Source organism: Macrobrachium nipponense, chromosome 40 (genome assembly GCF_015104395.2).
Source record: "Macrobrachium nipponense isolate FS-2020 chromosome 40, ASM1510439v2, whole genome shotgun sequence".
Classification (NCBI taxonomy): domain Eukaryota; kingdom Metazoa; phylum Arthropoda; class Malacostraca; order Decapoda; family Palaemonidae; genus Macrobrachium; species Macrobrachium nipponense.
The window spans coordinates 15567852-15581202 of record NC_061101.1 but is presented as its reverse complement, the minus strand read 5'-3'; the positions used below and the strand labels follow the sequence as shown (position 1 = coordinate 15581202).

Genomic DNA, 13351 nt, shown 5'->3' with positions numbered 1-13351 from the left:
GTGTAAAAAATTGTATTTTACCATTTTCTTATCTACCACAGGGTTTGTTTGTTTGTTTTTTTAATCTTAGTGACTACAGATCAGATGCTTAGCATGAATTTTATGGTTGTTATCTGGCATTTATTTCATTGTGTCCAGAACATTAGCAATTTATACCAGGTTCATACATTTTTCTTTTATTTTGTAGATAATTGACTTTCCTCCTTCCTCCTCTCCATCCAAGAACTTGTTCAAACCATTTTTTCAGACCGAACACTTTCCTAGGTGCACCTCCTGCAGTTCCACCCAGGGCATCACCTGGAGCTGTAAGTAAATGATTATGCTTATGTTTAAATTTGATGAAAATATTTAGTACATACGGTTGTTTTACATTGACATGTTTATACTGTTTTTCTGTCTGCACCATTCATTGAAAGTATACCAAATACAGAATTAAAACTTCACCAGTTGCTGGTTTATCTAGTAGGACATGCTGCCCTTTTGGGGAAGATCCCTTTTCTCGCACCAGTGCTGCTGTTTTTGTATGACCTGAGTAGAAACAAGAGTGGCTGAGTAGTTTTTGAGAAGTAAACTTTCTCCCTCTTTTCACAAATTTGGTCCAGCATATTTTGGAATCGGTATTCATTTTCTTCATTGTATTATTGAGTTCTCCGGTCTCCACTTGTATGTCTTTTGTATTTCCCATTTTTAGTTTTGAATTGTAACCATGCAGGTGACAGTGATGAAGAAATACAAAAAAGTTTTGTTCCGACACGGCATACAAACCTTCGGTCCTTTTACAATAGGAAGGTTACTAGCGGCAGCTGGATAGGTCGTAAGCTTTCGAACAAGGGGTTCGGTAGTTAACTGCTTGTTCCGACAGGCGCGCGCAGCGCGACTGGGAGGTAAACAAATCACTTTTGCTTTCGGCCTCACGGTGGATGGACGTGTGTGTTCGCTCTCTGCCCGCTGCTCGTCGTTTGCTTTCTGTTTTGTTTGTAATTGTGTATGAAAGATTGTAAGTACAGTTTCTCTCTTTTCATATTAATTACGCTGATCATTAATGATGGATTCTCCGCGCCTCGCTACCCCAAGGAGACTTTGCCCGGGTACCGAAGGGCGCAAATGTGGGAAATTCAGATCTTTTCCCGAGATAGACCCTCATGTTTTGTGTGCTCGGTGCCGGGGGCGCGAATGCACCCGGGCCGAGCCCTGTGATGTTTGTATGAACTGGTCGGAGGCGCAGTGGACATTGTATGAGGGCAGGAAGAAGCGAAGGCCTGCAAAGGAGTCGTCGGAAAGCTCTCCCGCGACTCCTTTGGTGACGGACACTTCGTCTTCTTTCCTGCCGCCCGCTCAACTTCCTCGTATCGCGCCTTCCCCTTCGGGGGGGGTGTCTAGGTCCTTCTCCTCTCCCGATGTGTCGAGTGTGGAGGAGGGCGCTAGATACCCCGACGTAGAGTTGTACTCTGGGTCCTCTATCCGCTCGTCTTCGCGCGAGCGGGTAGAGGATCCTCCTAATCACCCGACTTTTGCCTCCTCAGGTGCGGTTGCCGTGAAGGATGACCTTGGACAGGTGTGGGCGTCGTTGGGACTGCAGGGCGTGCCGAGTGTCCAGGGGCTGCTCTATCATCTCGCTGGCTCCGTGGCGGTTACGCACGCTACGGTAACAACCACCACCACGACCCTGACAACACCTGGCTACGCGTCACCTCCTCACCTGGTGTACACCCAGCACGCGGTCTCTGTAACACCAACAACATCGGTGCAGGGGCCAGTCGCCGTAACTCGGGGGAGTGTGATGCCGCCACCTGGGTTTGCCGTGCTGCCGCGACCGGACTTCATGTGCCCGAAGAGCTCGCCCCTGGACCTCCCACCGGTACCGATGACGTCTGTGCCGCTGGTTCGACCAGCTGTATCTGCCGTACCTGCCGTGACCACTGCTGCTGTTCCTGATCCTGTTCCTGCCGTGTCTGCTGCCGTTCCTGTGATGCCCGCACCTGCTGATGTCGTTCCCGTTCCTGGCGCCGCTGCTCCCGATGCTGGTCTGTTCGGACAGGTACGTCCGGGCCCTGTTGCTTCGGCAACAGCAGCCCCGGCTCCGTCCTGGATGACAGACCTGACATCGGTCCTGAGGAGGTTGACGAAGAAGAAGAAGAAGAGGAGGAAGGTGTCGTCGTCGTCTTCATCGTCTTCTTCGTCGTCGTCGTCTGCCGCCTCTTCCCCTTCTTCTTCTAAGGCTCCCCCGCCTAAGAAGAAGAAGGTCGCCTCCCCCCCCCCTAAGAAGTCTTCTTCGGGAGCTTCTAAGGCCCGTCTCGCTCTGGTGAGACGGGGGGTTCTTCCGCTGGTCGCCCTGCTCCTTCGGGAGCAGGACCGTCTCTTCTCCCGCAAGGAAGAAGACTACGGGGACCAGAGGGGTGCCGGCTAACACCGGCCACTTCCTCACCTGCTGTCAGTGGTTCGGCCCACAGCAGCAGGATCCGGCTCGGCCGCTCGTTGTCGCGAGAGGTACCGATGTGTACGGTCGCCTACCAGCGACCGTGCAGCCAGGAACCAGACCCCTGAGTCCGCTCAGCGTCAGGTTCACGGCACGGAGCGGAAGACTGGTGACAGCCGCTCACGCGACTCTCACCAGACCAGCTCTCGCTCTCGCGGCGAGCAGCTGGCTACCCGGGCGGACGTGACGGTCCATGACCGGCCACGGGCTGAGGCTGGGAAGAGGTCCCCCCGTTCGCCGGCACCAGCCCCACCGGCTGGTACCAGCGACGTGACGCGACCGTGAGGATACGCACCGGTCTCACCGTGACAGTGGAGCTCGCCGGTCGCCTGACCGTCACTCTCACAGAGAGCGAGGTCGGGTACGGCGACCACACCAGCTCCTCTGACACACGAGACCGGGGCCGCTGTTTCTCGGTCCAGCCGTTCTCCACAGCGAGACGGCTCGACTAGGCCTGCAGCTCGATCGCCACCGCGGGGGGTTGACGATCGCCTGCAGTCTTCCAAGCCCGCTGGTTCTGCCAGCGGAGCGAGGAGGGAGCGTCAGGTCTGCCTCTCCCATACCTTCAACCTCCTCGGGTTACACCGGGAGGGGGGCGAGGTATTGAGGAGTGATCGTGAAGGGTGCGCCCTTCAGGATCCCGCCACGTCGTCGTAACGTACCAGGCTCGGTTCTCGGTCGGACCAGCCAGGTCTTACGCACAGGTGGTTGGAGGAGACCGAGAGGGGGCTGTCGCTGCTCCTCTCCTTGAGGGAGGAGGGTCTCGGGAGGTACTCCTGTTCGAGGGACTGGACGGTCCGACTCCACAGGATGCTATCACGCCCGAGATCCAGAGGAACTTTGCCGAGGTTATTGCGCTGATTCGTCAGCACAACGACCTCGGGGAAGGATCGCCGCTCCCACCATCCGAGCCCACGTCCCGGCTCGAGTCGTTCTGGGGCCCGAAGAGGGAACCCGAACCCAGACCGCGGTGGGTTTGCCGCGGTCAGAGCTGGCTGACTCAGTGCTGGACCAAGTTGAATCGCTTGTCTCTGGACAGGACGGTTTCGCTGAAGTCTGGCAGGTCTAGCAAGCTACTTCCACCTCCTCTGCTACGACAGCGGCGGTTTTACGTGCCATCTGAGGATCCGATGCCGCCCAAACAGGGTGAACCCGGAGTTAGCGAGGCTGACTCCGGTGTGTCTCTGCAACAGCTCCTGTCCGAGAACCTGTGGTTCTCGCAGCAAGAGGCACTAGGCCTGGAATCTACCGCCATGGCAGCTTTCCAGGCCGTCTCCTGGCTAGATCTGTGGTCCCTCACAGTATCTAAGGTCGCAGCCCAACTCTGGGGGAATTTCTCCCGAGATGACTCGGCCTTCAGGAGACTTTTGCCAGTCTGGGGGAAGAGCCATCTCCTTCCTTGCCCACCAGACGGTGAACCTGTGGGCCAACCTGGTTCTCCGACGAAGGGACGCTGTCCTTACTCGGGTTTCCCTCCAGGGCGGCCGGGCGTGAAGCGGCATTGGGTCTTCGAAACGGACCGCTACGGAGTTCCACGTCTCTTCTTCCCACGAGAGATGGTGGACGCTGCGGTGGACAGACGGCGCACTGATGACAGTGACCGTCTGGTTCACCAAAGGCAGTCTCGAAGGCTTCTGGGCAGCCTCGGACTGCGGCCAAGTCTAAGAGCTCGGCTAGCGCCTCCTCGGCTGCTAAGACGGTTGCTGCGTCGAAGCCGAGGAGTGACTCTGTCTTCTTCGACTTCTGGTAAGGGGGGGCCGTAACCAGCCCTCCTCCAGCCCTCCTCATCCCGTGGAGGCTCTGGGAAGAAGTCGAAGAAAGGGGGGAAACGCTAGGGACGGCGTTCCCCTCCCCCCTCACCTGCTGCCGGAAGTGGGGGGGTGCCTGGCCAGCCATTGGCAACTTGGCAGCGCTACGGCGCCGAGACCTGGATAGTAGATGTCCTTCGGGAGGGATATCTATTACCCTTCGAATCTCGGCCACCCCTCACCTCCAACCCGGTCCCAACAGCAGTCGTACGTCCCCGGGTCACCGAAGGACGTAGCACTCAGACAGGAGATCAAGACCATGCTGAGCAAGAGAGCTGTAGAGATCGTCACGGATCAGTCACCGGGCTTTTACAGTCGACTCTTCCTGGGGGGTGGAAAAGTCTACGGGAGGCTGGCGCCGGTGATAGATCTCTCTCCCCTGAACGGTTTGTTCGCCAGACCCGGTTCACGATGGAGACGGCACGCTCAGTGCTCGACTCCATCAGGGAGAACGATTTCATGCTTTCAGTGGACTTGAAGGATGCGTATTTCCAAATACCCATTCATCAGTCCTCCAGAAAGTACCTCCGCTTCATCCTCGACGGGACGGTGTACCAGTTCAGGGCACTGTGCTTCGGTCTCTCAACCGCCCCACAGGTGTTCACGCGAGTGTTCACTCTGGTGTCTGCTTGGGCCCATTCGCACGGGATACGTCTGATGAGGTATCTCGACGATTGGTTAGTCCTGGCGAGCTCCCGCTCGCAGTTGCTACAGACAGGGATCGACTGCTCGAGTTCTGTCGCGATCTGGGGATCGTGGTGAACTTCGATGGAAGTCCGATCTCGAGCACAAGCAGAGGATGAAGTACCTGGGTATGCTGATCGACACGGTAGCAGGGCGAGTCTTCCCCGCAGACTCGCGGATCCAGCAGATTCAAAGAGGCAGCCAACCAGTTCCTGTCTCGGCAGGAACAGGTAGCTCAGCGATGGCAAGTCGTGATCGGACACCTGTCGTCACTCGAGAAGTTAGTCCCTCACGGGCGTCTTCACCTGCGGTCTCTTCAGTGGAGACTAAAGGAGAGTTTGGTCACAGGCGACGGATCCCCCAAGCTTTCCAGTGTCACTGACACAGGAGGTGAGGCAGGACCTAGCCTGGTGGCTCGACGACAGGAACCTCTTAAGAGGAGTGCCTCTGCGCACTCCCCCCCCGGACATGCAGCTGTTCTCAGACGCATCGAACGAGGGGGGATGGGGCGCACACCTGGAGGAGTTGCTGACTTCAGGAGTGTGGGACGAGAACGACAAGCACCTTCACATCAATGTACTGGAACTCAAGGCAGCGTTCCTCGCTCTCCAAGAGTTTCAGGACCGCTTGATGGGACACTCAGTGGTGTGATGTGCGACAACACCACGGTGGTGGCTTACGTCAACAAACAGGGGGGGTCCTAGTGTCCCTCCCGTTGTACAGTTTGACTCGGCAGGTGCACGAGTGGGCTCAGGCACACATCAGTTTAGAGCTGTCGGCACGCTACATTCCATGGGAAGAGGAATGTTAGTAGCAGACACGCTAGCCGTCGGATCAGGTGATAGGGACCGAATGGTCTCTACACCAGGACGTGGCGGAAAGGCTCTTCGACCTGTGGGGCGACCAGTCGTGGATCTGTTCGCCACCCGGCACAACAGGAAGCTCCAGGTGTTCTTCTCGGCCGTGCCGGACCCATGGGCAGCTGCAGAGGACGCTCTTCAACACCCGTGGGACAACCTCTTTCGCCTATGCCTTTCCCCCGCCTTCAGCCTGATTCGCAGGTGGATCAGTCGAGCGCTGGTCACCCACCCCGAATCTCAGGATGATCCTGGTGGCTCCCAAATGGCCACAGGCCATTTGGTATCCGGACCTGCTGGCTCTTCTCGCAGGAGAACCGAGAGAGATTCCCCCTTGGCACAACCTTCTCGCCCAGCCACACGTCGAGCGGTACCACCGAGCAGTCCAGTCCCTACGTCTTCACGGCTGGCTGTTATCCACCATCTCTTGCGAACGAGAGGCTTTTCTCGTAGCGCAGCAACAGAGATGGCTGGGAACGTCCGTCAGTCCTCTGCAGCTGTGTACCAGGGGAAGTGGGCCGTCTTCTGTGGTTGGTGTCGTAGACGGGGTCTATCTCCTCTCAGAGCACTCGTCAGCAGGTAGCGGATTTCCTCGTGTTTCTTCGCCGAGAGAAGCTCCTATCAGTCCCCACAGTGAAAGATACAGAGCCGCCTTGGCGCTCGTCCTGAAACTGAGGGGGTTGGACATCTCGAACTCGTTCGAGATCTCCTTGCGATGAGGAGCTTCGAGAGGTCTTGCCCACCCAGGGAACTCAGGCCCCCTGCGTGGGACGTGACTCTCGTCCTTAGGAGTCTGACTCGAACCGCGTTTCGAGCCACTCCGAGAGTCGTCAGACAGGGATCTGACCCTCAAGACCCTCTTCTTGCTGGCCCTGGCATCGGCGAAGAGAGTAGGGGAACTTCATGGTCTTTCCTATGATGTACGACACTCCAGGGGATGGGGATCCGTGACGCTCGATTTCGTCCCGAACTTCGTTGCGAAGACTCAGAACCCTTCAGTCCCTGATGACAGGTTCGATCATCACGATTCCCTCCCTATTGGACTTCACCGATAATGATGCGGATGAGATGCTGCTTTGTCCTGTGAGGGCGCTACGGCGCTATCTGAAGAGAACTCGTCACCTCAGGCCTGAGTGTCGACGCCTCTTCGTTAGCACCGGGGTCACCAAGAAAGAAGTATCCAAGAACACTCTTTCTTTCTGGCTGAGTGAGGTCATCAGGAGGGCGTATGAGGCTGATGATAGTGACGACATCCGTACGTCCCGTCCGAGAGCTCACGAAGTCAGAAGTATTGGCCCCTCGTTGCGTTTCGCAAGAACTTCTCCGTGGCGCAGGTCCTGAAGGCAGGGGTCTGGTCTAACCAGACCCTTTACCTTTACGTCCTTCCTACCTTCGGGATATTGCCCACAGGTCCTTGGACACCTTTTCCTTGGGACCCGTGGTGGCTGCTCAACAAGTTGTGTAGCTAACCCAGACCCTCGCAGGCTGAACAGCATCGAGTCCTGGTGTGACTGTGTGGATGGATGTGTGGAGTGAGTGAGTGACTGGCTCTCTCTTCCCTCTCTCCTTCCTCCCCTCTACCTGCGGGCAGAGGGCCATGGTCGTCACTATAACGCTGGATGAGGACGAGATGCAGGTGAGCTATATGACAGAGCCCCATCCTGTCCCTTCACTAGGGATAGGAGCAGAATATCCACCACTTCCTTCGCAAGGGGGGGAAGTGGATGCCTACAAGAGTCAAAACCCATGACTTTATATTTGCTCCTGTACAGGAACAAGTTCTTGCATTGCTGGTACTAAGAGATGCGCATGCCCCTCTTCTTAGTACTTCGGTCCAGATGGTCTGACCATTGATCCTGCGGTGCACACCCCGATCAATCGGACAGAGGCTTGGATCCCTCCCTCGCTCTTACGACCAGGGAAGCTTCCAGTAGGGCGAACACCAGTCTGTTCACAAAAGACTCAGATTCCACCCACCAAGAAGTGAGTCTTCCTATTGTAAAAGGACCGAAGGTTTGTATGCCGTGTCGGAACAAATGACAATTTGTCCAAAATTGCATTTTCCTAACTATACAAACCTGAGGTCCTTTTACACATAGCCCCACCTCATGCCACCCCTCACTCTGCAGTTTTTTGCTTGGGCCAAAGCAAAAGTGATTTTGTTTACCTCCCAGTCGCGCGCGCGCGCCTGTCGGACAAGCAGTTAACTACCGAACCCCTTGTTCGAAAGCTTACGACCTATCCAGCTGCCGCTAGTAACCTTCCTATTGTAAAAGGACCTCAGGTTTGTATAGTTAGGAAAAATGCAATTTTGGACAAATTGTCATTTTATGTCCCTCCATTTACAGGATATCTTTAAGGAATGCAAGTCTTAGTGAGATGACTATTAGTTTGTATTCTATACGGAAGTATTTTTGTATCCATGAGTGATAAAGAACTGGGTGCCATAAGATCAAGCATAAGGTTTCCATGGTTTCTTGAGGTTGAGAGATCTGTATTGTTTCCATCAGAATTGGACTTTTTCCTTTTTTTTATGTGCTGACTGACAGATACCATTTTCATCATAAGAGTCCCAGACTATCCCTGCTCAATCTCCTGTGTACAGAAAGCCATGTGGGGGTTATTTAAACTGACTTCCTTGTATCCTCAGCATCTTGAACATTCATTTGTGTAACTCCATTGGAGTCCCTTCACTTTGTCTCAGATTACTTGCATTTTTATTAGAGCTGCTACCTTGTGGAGGTGCAACCCACTGTGTGTCATACATGGCATATCAGAGGTGGCTGTAAGATTTTTGCTGTTCCCCATCTGCCTCAGCTGTATTGGTCACTGTCTTTTACATTTTAACTATTGCGGTGCCCTCCCCTTTCTTCACTATCCAACTTTTATAGCTTTGTTTCCATGTTAAACATTGACCATTATTTGTTCCGATACGTAATACAAACCCTCGGTCCTTTAACAATAGGAAGGTAACTAGCGGCAGCTGGGACGGTCGTAAGCTTCGAACAAGGGGAGAACGGTAGTTAACTGCTTGTCCGATCGTGCGCAGCGCCGCGCGCTCCCGCCCGGGGCGGTGAAGAATCACTTTTGCTTTCGGCCGGTGGTGTGACAGGACGTGCTCGTCATCGCTCTGCCCGCTATTTCGTCGTGTGCTTTGGATGTTTACAATTTCTTCTGACTGGTTTTGTTTTGTGGCTTGAATGAAATTGTAAGTACTCTTTTTTTTCATTTTTCCATTGAGTGAAGTGAATTTAATTATGGATCTTGAAGAGCTTTCGCCGCGCCCACCAGCTGCCCATAGAGTGTGTCCCGGGCTGAGGGGCGTAAATGCGGCGGATTCCGCTCTTATCCTGACATTGATCCACATGAATTATGTTATCGGTGTCGGGGGCGAGAGTGCTCCCGAACCGAACCATGTAATGTTTGTGTGAATTGGTCCGAGGCGCAGTGGGTGCTGTACGAGGGTAGGAAGAGGCGTAGATCGACCAAGGAGTCGTCGGAAAGCTCTCCAGCGACTCCTTTGGTGACCGGATACCTCGGTCATCCTTCCTACCTCCAGGACTCAGCCCCCACGATTTGCGCCTTCCCCTGCGGGGGGGGGTTTCGGAGTCCTTCTCCTCACGCGATCCGTCGAGTGTGAGGAGGGCGCCCGATACCCGGATGTTCAATTGTATTCGGGTCTTCCGTCCGCTCTGGGTGGGGTTTGTCCTCCCCAGGCGTGAGGGTGCCCCTCTAAACTGACCCGACTGTTCCTCCCTCAGGTGTGCCTTCTGTGAGTGACGACCTTGGACAGGTGTGGGCGTTGTTGGGACTGCAGGGCGCTCCAGTATCCAGGGCTTAATTCAACGAATGGCGGGGTCGGCAGTTGTAACTCATTGGCGTGTAGTCACAACGACTACTAATACAGTGTCCACACCAGCGTACGCCGCCCCTCCTCATGTGGTTTACACGCAACACATTGCGTCGGTGACTCGGCATCAATCCAAAAACCGATTGCTGCCGTACCTAAGAGGGGCGTGCCGCCGCCACCTGGATTCTATGTGCTGCCGACTCCCGACTTTCGCTGTCCGAAAAGTTCGCCCCTGGACCTGCCGCCCGTCCCAATGATGAACTTGGCTGAATTGGAGATGCCCTGTGACGCCGGACTATGCTGCCCGTTACCTGCCGTACCTGCAGCTAGTGTTGCTGGCCCAGTCCGCTCGCGCCGCTCCTACGAAGCGCGCGGTGTGCGTGACGCTCATGCTGATGTTGCTGCTGGTGCTGGTCCTGCTGGTGCTGGTCCTGCTGGTGCTGGTCCTGCTGCTGCTGGTCCTGCTGCTGCTGGTCCTGCTGGTGCTGGTCCTGATGGTGCTGGTCCTGCTGTTGATGTTCCCCCTGCCGCTCCTGCCGTGCCTGCCCTGCCCACGTCGCGTCTCGTCGTGGAGGTGCTGCCCCGGTCATCAAGGTCTTTCCGGACAGGATCAGTCGGGGCGTGTTGCTTCGGCAATTGGCCCGACTTTTCCGTGGATGGAAGACTGACGTCGTCCTGAGAGAGCTGACGAAGAAGAGAAGAAGAAGAGGAAGTGTCGTCGTCGTCTTCATCGTCGTCTGTTGCCGCCTCTCCCCCTTCGACTTCTAAGGCTTCCAAGCCGAAGAAGAAGAAGGCTGCCTCCTCCCCCCCTAAGAAGGCTCCTGCGGGACCTTCGAAGGGCCCGTCTCGCTCTGGTGTGACGGGGGGTGCTTCTGCTGTCCTCCTGTTCCCTCGGGAACAGGGCCCGTCTCCTCTTCTGAGAAGAAGAAGACGGGGACCAAGGATGTGCTGGCTACTGCTGGTACAATCCGCGCCTGGTCTTGGTAGCACTGCTGCTAAGCCAGGTACCGGCTCGGCTTCTCGTTCGCGAGAAGTTCCGAGTGTACGGTCTCCTTCGGGCGACCGTGCAGCCAAAGTCAAAGACGCCTCGAGCTTGCTCACCGTCATGACCGAGGCACGGAGCAGAAGACTGTCGAAAGTCGCGCAAGTGACTCTCGCCAGGCCAGCGGCCGCTCTCGTAGCGACCAGCCGGTACCTCGGGTTGACGTGACGGTCTCTGACCGGCCACGGGTTGAGGCTGGGAAGAGGTCCCCTCGACCAACGGCACCAGCTTCGGCTGGTACCAGCGGTTTGACGTGCCGTGAGGACGCTCACCGGTCTCACCGCGAAAGCGAGCTCTGTAGATCACCTGACCGCCGCTCCCACAGGGACCGGACGGAGACGGTGGCCAGCAGCAGCTCGTCTGACGCACGGGACCAGGGTCGACGTGCTCAGTCGAGCCGCTCGCCACAGGTGAGCGGCACGGCCAGGCCTGCAGATCGATCCCCACCGCGGGTTGGTGATCGGCTGCAGCCCCCCCACGTACGCTGGTCCTGCCAGCGAGCGGGGGGGGGAGCGTCAGGTCTGTCTCTCCTATACCTTCAACTTCCTCGGGCTACACCGGGAAGAGCGAGGTAGCTAGGAGTGATCGTGAGAGGTGCGCCGCTCACGATGCCGCATGCACCAGGCATGGTCTTAGGACCAGCCAGGTCGTACGCGCAAGTGGCTGGAGGCGACCGTCAGGGGTCTGTTGCTGTTCCTCCTTCTGAAGGAGGAGGGTCTCGAGAGCTGCTCCTGTTGGAGGGACTGGACGGTCCTACTCCTCAGGACGCTGTGACTCCCGAGATCCAGAGGAACTTTGCCCAGGTTATTGCGCTGATTCGTCAGCACAACGACCTGGGGGAAGGATCGCCGCTACCACCATCTGAGCCCACGTCCCGGCTCGAGTCATTTTGGGGCCCGAAAGAGGGAACCCAAATTGACGGTGGGACTGCCGCGATTGGAGCTTGCAGGACTCAGTCCTTGACCAGGTGGAGAATTTCGTCTCAGGACGAGAGGACTCACTTAAGTCAGGACGGTCTTCCCAAGCTACTTCCTCCTCCTCTGCAGCGACAGCGGAAGTTCTACGTGCCATCAGTGGATCCAATACCGCCCAAACAGGTTAACCCGGAGCTAGCTAGGCTAACTCCAGGTGTGTCCCTGCAGCAGCTTCTGTCGGAGAACTTGTGGTTCTCGCAGCAGGAGGCACTGGGCCTGGAAGCTACCGCTATGGCGGCTTTCCAGGCAGTCTCTTGGTTGGATCTGTGGTCCCTCACAGTATCCAAGGTCGCGGCCGACTCCGGGGGCGCGCTGCCCTCGAAGACGACCCCGACTTCAGGAGACTGTGCCAGTCTGGAGGTAGGGCCATCTCCTACCTCGCCCATCAGACGGCAAATCTGTGGGGCAACTTGGTTCTCCGTCGTAGGGACGCTGTCCTTACACGAGTAGCCAAGGGGGCCGGGCGTGAGACGGTAAATGGACTCCGTAACGGACCAATGAAGAGTTCCTCCGCTCTCTTTCCCGGAGAGATGGTGGACGCTGCGGTGGAAAGACGGCGCACTGATGACAGTGACCGTCTGGTTCACCAGGCAGTTACGAAGGTTTCTGGGCAACCTCGTACAACTGCGGCTAAGCCTAAGAGTTTAGCTAGCGCTTCCTCGGCTGCTAAGACGGCTGCTCCATCGAAGCCCCAGAGGAAAGACTCTTCCTGCTTCAACTTCTGGTAAAGGAGGCCGTAACCAGCCCTCCTCCCAGCCCTCCTTTCCCCGAGGAGGTGCTGGGAAGAAGTCGAAGCGAGGTGGGAAACGCTAGGGACGGCGTTCCCCCTCACCAGCTGCCGAATAAGTGGGGGGGTGCCTAGCGAGCCAGTGGGCAACTTGGCAGCGCTACGGTGCCGAGACCTGGATAGTAGACGTCCTTCGGGAGGGATATCTACTACCCTTCGAATCGGCCACCCCTCACCTCCAACCCGGTCCATCTTCAGACATATGTTCTAGGATCCTCAAAGGACGACGCTCTTCGGCAGGAGATCAAGACCATGCTGACCAAACGAGCTGTAGAAGTCGTAGTAGATCGGTCACCGGGCTTTTACAGCCGCCTTTTCTTAGTGGAAAAAGGCATCGGGGGCTGGCGCCCGGTGATAGATCTCTCTCCCCTGAACCGATTTGTTCGCCAGACTCGGTTCAAGATGGAGACGGCACGTTCCGTGCTGGACTCCATCAGGGAGAACGACTTCATGCTTTCAGTGGACCTGAAGGATGCGTATTTTCAAATACCCATCCATCAGTCCTCCAGAAAGTACCTCCGCTTCATTTTCGACGGGACGGTGTACCAATTCAGGACACTTTGCTTCGGTCTCTCAACCGCCCCACAGGTGTTCACGAGAGTGTTCATGCTGGTGTCTGCTTGGGCCCATTCGCACGGGATACGTCTTCTGAGGTATCTCGACGATTGGCTGGTCCTGGCGAGCTCCCGCTCGCAGTTGCTGCAGGACAGGGATCGACTTCTAAAGTTTTGTCGCGATCTGGGGATCGTGATAAACTATGAGAAGTCCGATCTCGAACCCAAGCAGAAGATGAAGTACCTGGGGTATGCTGATCGATACGGTAGCAGCTCAAGTCCGCCCCGCAGACTTGAGGATCAGCAAATTCAGGGAGGC

At 56.3% G+C, this 13351-nt stretch overlaps 1 protein-coding gene across 1 annotated transcript in view; it reads left to right on the top strand.

The window, feature by feature from the left end:
- Positions 1-191: 191 nt before the first annotated feature.
- LOC135211948 (ralBP1-associated Eps domain-containing protein 2-like) overlaps positions 192-13351 on the top strand; it is a 29132-nt gene continuing 15972 nt past the window's right edge. The window contains exon 1 of the mRNA XM_064245195.1: positions 192-305. The gene's annotated coding sequence lies outside the window, so the exon portion shown is untranslated. The remainder of the gene's footprint in view (positions 306-13351) is intronic.